Source organism: Ambystoma mexicanum (assembly GCF_040938575.1).
Source record: "Ambystoma mexicanum isolate Mex_15411 chromosome 12 unlocalized genomic scaffold, UKY_AmexF1_1 Mex_chr12_unloc.1, whole genome shotgun sequence".
Classification (NCBI taxonomy): Eukaryota; Metazoa; Chordata; class Amphibia; order Caudata; family Ambystomatidae; genus Ambystoma; species Ambystoma mexicanum.
In genome coordinates, this window is record NW_027182322.1 from 14,267,529 (window position 1) to 14,273,543 (window position 6,015).

Here is a 6,015-nt window from a genome sequence, read left to right on the forward strand (position 1 = left end):
AATCTTAGTATTTGACCCAAGTTGAACCTATGTATCTAATAGAGCATGCAACTGAATCAAAAGCAGCCTGCCTTCCATTGCAACAGGAACATATTGCTCATAAGCAATACAACATCACGGCCAGAAACTTGGCACTTTCCTAATGTATCCTTCCTTCAGAAACATTGTCTTTATAATAGCTGTAAATGAGATAGACCAAAAACATGACACCCTACACTCAGACATTTGTTTCTAGCGACATATAAAGTAAAATCTTCTTTCAAAGCTATTTATGGTATATTCTCTTTTTGTTTTTGTATTGTTAACCAATTGTATGTCTGCACTTTTTATCCAGTTCTTTTTTATTAAGGTATGGAATTGTTGTCCAAACCAATTCACTTGGCAAGAAAATACTGTAATACCCTATTCTCTGAATTTCTCCCCAAGCGAACAAAGGTGCAGTTCAATGTTTCACCCCGAACTGTGATTCTTGCTACAGACATTTTATGTTTCAGAAAACAATCATTCTTTCTTGTATCCCAGAAGGCTTGATAATATGATGTGAAGTAAACACTGGATTGACAAAACTTCGATCATCCCTTACTGTACGCAAGTGGATTTTTATCTGGCTCTGTGGCGCAGTGGATAGCGCGTTGGACTTCTTAGTGAATTGGCAAAGTCATTCAAAGGTTGTGGGTTCGAATCCCACCAGAGCTGCATTTTTTACTTTCTTATTCAAACAAGGAACATTATGCATGTGAGGAATGTTTATTTTTGGCCGATGCTTTAATCTTAGCATTTGACCCAAGTTGAACCTATGTATCTAATACAGCATGCAACTGAATCAAAAGCAGTCTGCCTTCCATTGCAACAGGAACATATTGCTCATAAGCAATACAACATCACTGCCAGAAACTTGGCACTTTTCCAATGTATCCTTCCTTCAGAAACATTGTCTTTATAATAGCTGTAAATGAGATAGACCAAAAACATGACACCCTACACTCAGACATTTGTTTCTAGCGACATATTAAGTAAAATCTTCTTTCAAAGCTATTTATGGTATATTCTCTTTGTGTTTTTGTATTGTTAACCAATTGTATGTCTGCACTTTTTATCCAGTTCTTTTTTATTAAGGTATGGAATTGTTGTCCAAACCTATTCACTTGGCAAGAAAATACTGTAATACCCTATTCTCTGAATTTTTCCCCAAGCGAACAAAGGTGCAGTTCAAGGTTTCACCCCGAACTGTGATTCTTGCTACAGACATTTTATGTTTCAGAAAACAATCATTCTTTCATGTCTCCCAGAAGGCTTGATATTGTGATGTGAAGTAAACACTGGATTGACAAAACTTCGATCATCCCTTACTGTACGCAAGTGGAATATTATCTGGCTCTGTGGTGCAATGGATAGGGCTTTGAACTTCTAAGTGAATTGGCAAAGTCATTCAAAGGTTGTGGGTTCGAATCCCACCAGAGTCGCATTTTTTACTTTCTTATTCAAACAAGGAACATTATGCATGTGAGGAATGTTTATTTTTGGCCGATGCTTTAATCTTAGTATTTGACCCAAGTTGAACCTATGTATCTAATAGAGCTTGCAACTGAATCAAAAGCAGCCTGCCTTCCATTGCAACAGGAACATATTGCTCATAAGCAATACAACATCACGGCCAGAAACTTTGCACTTTCCTAATGTATCCTTCCTTCAGAAACATAGTCTTTATAATAGCTGTAAATGAGATAGACCAAAAACACGACACCCTACTCTCAGACATTTGTTTCTAGCGACATATAAAGTAAAATCTTCTTTCAAAGCTATTTATGGTATATTCTCTTTGTGTTTTTGTATTGTTAACCAATTGTATGTCTGCACTTTTTATCCAGTTCTTTTTTTATTAAGGTATGGAATTGTTGTCCAAACCTATTCACTTGGCAAGAAAATACTGTAATACCCTATTCTCTGAATTTCTCCCCAAGCGAACAAAGGTGCAGTTAAAGGTTTCACACAGAAATGTGATTCTTGCTACAGACATTTTATGTTTCAGAAAACAATCATTCTTTCATGTATCCCAGAAGGCTTGATAATGTGATGTGATGTAAACACTGGATTGACAAAACTTCGATCATCCCTTACTGTACGCAAGTGGATTTTTATCTGGCTCTGTGGCGCAGTGGATAGCGCGTTGGACTTCTTAGTGAATTGGCAAAGTCATTCAAAGGTTGTGGGTTCGAATCCCACCAGAGCTGCATTTTTTACTTTCTTATTCAAACAAGGAACATTATGCATGTGAGGAATGTTTATTTTTGGCCGATGCTTTAATCTTAGAATTTGACCCAAGTTGAACCTATGTATCTAATACAGCATGCAACTGAATCAAAAGCAGTCTGCCTTCCATTGCAACAGGAACATATTGCTCATAAGCAATACAACATCACTGCCAGAAACTTGGCACTTTTCCAATGTATCCTTCCTTCAGAAACATTGTCTTTATAATAGCTGTAAATGAGATAGACCAAAAACATGACACCCTACACTCAGACATTTGTTTCTAGCGACATATTAAGTAAAATCTTCTTTCAAAGCTATTTATGGTATATTCTCTTTGTGTTTTTGTATTGTTAACCAATTGTATGTCTGCACTTTTTATCCAGTTCTTTTTTATTAAGGTATGGAATTGTTGTCCAAACCTATTCACTTGGCAAGAAAATACTGTAATACCCTATTCTCTGAATTTTTCCCCAAGCGAACAAAGGTGCAGTTCAAGGTTTCACCCCGAACTGTGATTCTTGCTACAGACATTTTATGTTTCAGAAAACAATCATTCTTTCATGTCTCCCAGAAGGCTTGATAATGTGATGTGAAGTAAACACTGGATTGACAAAACTTCGATCATCCCTTACTGTACGCAAGTGGAATATTATCTGGCTCTGTGGTGCAATGGATAGGGCTTTGGACTTCTAAGTGAATTGGCAAAGTCATTCAAAGGTTGTGGGTTCAAATCCCACCAGAGTCACATTTTTTACTTTCTTATTCAAACAAGGAACATTATGCATGTGAGGAATGTTTATTTTTGGCCGATGCTTTAATCTTAGTATTTGACCCAAGTTGAACCTATGTATCTAATAGAGCATGCAACTGAATCAAAAGCAGCCTGCCTTCCATTGCAACAGGAACATATTGCTCATAAGCAATACAACATCACGGCCAGAAACTTGGCACTTTCCTAATGTATCCTTCCTTCAGAAACATAGTCTTTATAATAGCTGTAAATGAGATAGACCAAAAACACGACACCCTACTCTCAGACATTTGTTTCTAGCGACATATAAAGTAAAATCTTCTTTCAAAGCTATTTATGGTATATTCTCTTTGTGTTTTTGTATTGTTAACCAATTGTATGTCTGCACTTTTTATCCAGTTCTTTTTTATTAAGGTATGGAATTGTTGTCCAAACCTATTCACTTGGCAAGAAAATACTGTAATACCCTATTCTCTGAATTTCTCCCCAAGCGAACAAAGGTGCAGTTCAAGGTTTCACACAGAAGTGTGATTCTTGCTACAGACATTTTATGTTTCAGAAAACAATCATTCTTTCATGTATCCCAGAAGGCTTGATAATGTGATGTGCAGTAAACACTTGATTGACAAAACTTCGATCATCCCTTACTGTACGCAAGTGGATTTTCATCTGGCTCTGTGGCGCAAGGGATAGCGCTTTGGACTTCTAAGTGCATTGGCAAAGTCATTCAAAGGTTGTGGGTTCGAATCCCACCAGAGTTGCATTTTTTACTTTCTTATTCAAACAAGGAACATTATGCATGTGAGGAATGTTTATTTTTGGCCGATGCTTTAATCTTAGTATTTGACCCAAGTTGAACCTATGTATCTAATACAGCATGCAACTGAATCAAAAGCAGTCTGCCTTCCATTGCAACAGGAACATATTGCTCATAAGCAATACAACATTACTGCCAGAAACTTGGCACTTTCCTAATGTAGCCTTCCTTCAGAAACATTGTCTTTATAATAGCTGTAAATGAGATAGACCAAAAACACGACACCCTACACTCAGACATTTGTTTCTAGCGACATATAAAGTAAAATCTTCTTTCAAAGCTATTTATGGTATATTCTCTTTGTGTTTTTGTATTGTTAACCAATTGTATGTCTGCACTTTTTATCCAGTTCTTTTTTATTAAGGTATGGAATTGTTGTCCAAACCTATTCACTTGGCAAGAAAATACTGTAATACCGTATTCTCTGAATTTCTCCCCAAGCGAACAAAGGTGCAGTTCAAGGTTTCACACAGAAGTGTGATTCTTGCTACAGACATTTTATGTTTCAGAAAACAATCATTCTTTCATGTATCCCAGAAGGCTTGATAATGTGATGTGAAGTAAACACTGGATTGACAAAACTTCGATCATCCCTTTGTCGGGGGGAAATTCTGCCGGGGTCGGCCGGGCCGTCCGCAGACCTCCAGGCAGGGAGGCCCCAACTCCTCCCGTATATCCCAGGCGAGATAGAGTATGAGACACACACAAGGAGCAAGGTGACTCTGCTGTTTATTTAGACAAAACGGCAGGGATGGGTCAAGGAGCGTACGCGTTCGTCCTGACACACACACAATCGTGGGGCTCGCAGGCCCTTTTTACTGCATTATGACGCGCTACTTGCGTCACTCCAGAAAGTTAACAAAAAACCTATCGCCACTCTTAATTGGTTGCTCGAGTGGTAGGGTTAGTATAGTACACATATAGAGAATGATATTAGTGGACAAGGTGTAGTCAGGTGGTATATCTGGGTTGTCCCTACAATTAGATACATAAGAATTGTTACATGAAGACTCCTGAGGATTGGCTAGTATTACTGACGTCTGAGATAAGAGCCCCATGTTCTGATTGGTGCATCCGTGAGCTTCCCAGCCTGGGACCACCGTTGTTCCCAGCTCTCGGTGTACCTGTGTTTGCAACAATGTTTCAATATGGGTACGTGCAGACAATGTGAGGATTTATTCATAGGTGGAAGGCTGACCGCTCCCACTGTAGCAGATGTCCATTGAGCCTTTCAAGTGTATCGGCCTGTGTCTCGTAGTGAGGGACCCAGACGCCTTTTCTCTCCTGGGTTTTGGCATCTCGTCAGGTTCGGCTTGGTCACGTGGGGAGGGACCGTGAAAGAGGCAGAATTCTGCACAATTAATATTGTTTTTTCTACTGCGCGTCTGGTTTAATTTGCCGGCGTGCCTTTATCATTGAGGCGCGGAGTGCGAGGTTGCAACATCGTGCCTTTGATGATTTGTTCTTGGATGTGGGTTTGCAACATTGCGACCTTGGCTGGTTGCTCCACCGGGTTCTTTCTGCAGGATCAGCAACCTAACTCTTGCTTTGTTAATGTCCACGGGAGCTCTTGTTTGAGGCCTACTCGGGCCTGGTGCTTAAGTAGTCTGTTTGGTGCATAGGTGCTTTTGGGTTATAATGGCATATATTTCCATGACCAGTATCGTGTTTCCATTATACCTCTCATGGTGGTAACGGGTTTCAAGAGAAGCGTGAGCAAGCGTTATAGATGAGTTCATGATGCGTCTTGCGTTTCTGCATTCTGAAAGCCTATGTAAAAATAATAAAGATGCACGTCCGTGAATATGCCTGTCGCCTACGTCAGAGCACTGAGTATGTTCTTCGTGTAGATTGGTGTGGAAATGTTAAGTGTGTATATTTGTACAGATGTGCTTCCCGTTGTCTAGGTCGTCATGGCATCTCTAACGACGTGTGGTTTTTAGTCTAGCTGATCCGAGCCGCAGGTGTCGGCATGGCCAGTGCGGGCTGCTGGGCAGGCAGGTGGACACATCCGTATGTTCCTGTACCAGGGTACCTGGTCGTCTGGTAAATGGACAAACTCTTCTCGCGGCGGGTGTCTGGGCCGTGACCCTCTAGGCCAAGCGCGAGAGGTGAAGGACGGGAGCCTGGTCTTCCATTCTCCCACTTCAGTCCCCCCTCTGGTCGACTTGTCGACCACAAACATATCCTTCTC

The 6,015-nt window shown here is 40.2% G+C and overlaps 2 non-coding genes across 2 annotated transcripts; both read left to right on the plus strand.

The window, feature by feature from the left end:
* The first annotated feature begins 606 nt into the window (after positions 1–606).
* TRNAR-UCU (transfer RNA arginine (anticodon UCU)) lies at positions 607–696 on the plus strand. Its single transcript is given in 2 exon segments — positions 607–643; positions 661–696. It is a non-coding gene; the product is annotated as a tRNA-Arg (tRNA).
* A 1,445-nt stretch (positions 697–2,141) lies between these two features.
* TRNAR-UCU (transfer RNA arginine (anticodon UCU)) lies at positions 2,142–2,231 on the plus strand. Its single transcript is given in 2 exon segments — positions 2,142–2,178; positions 2,196–2,231. It is a non-coding gene; the product is annotated as a tRNA-Arg (tRNA).
* Positions 2,232–6,015: the final 3,784 nt, after the last annotated feature.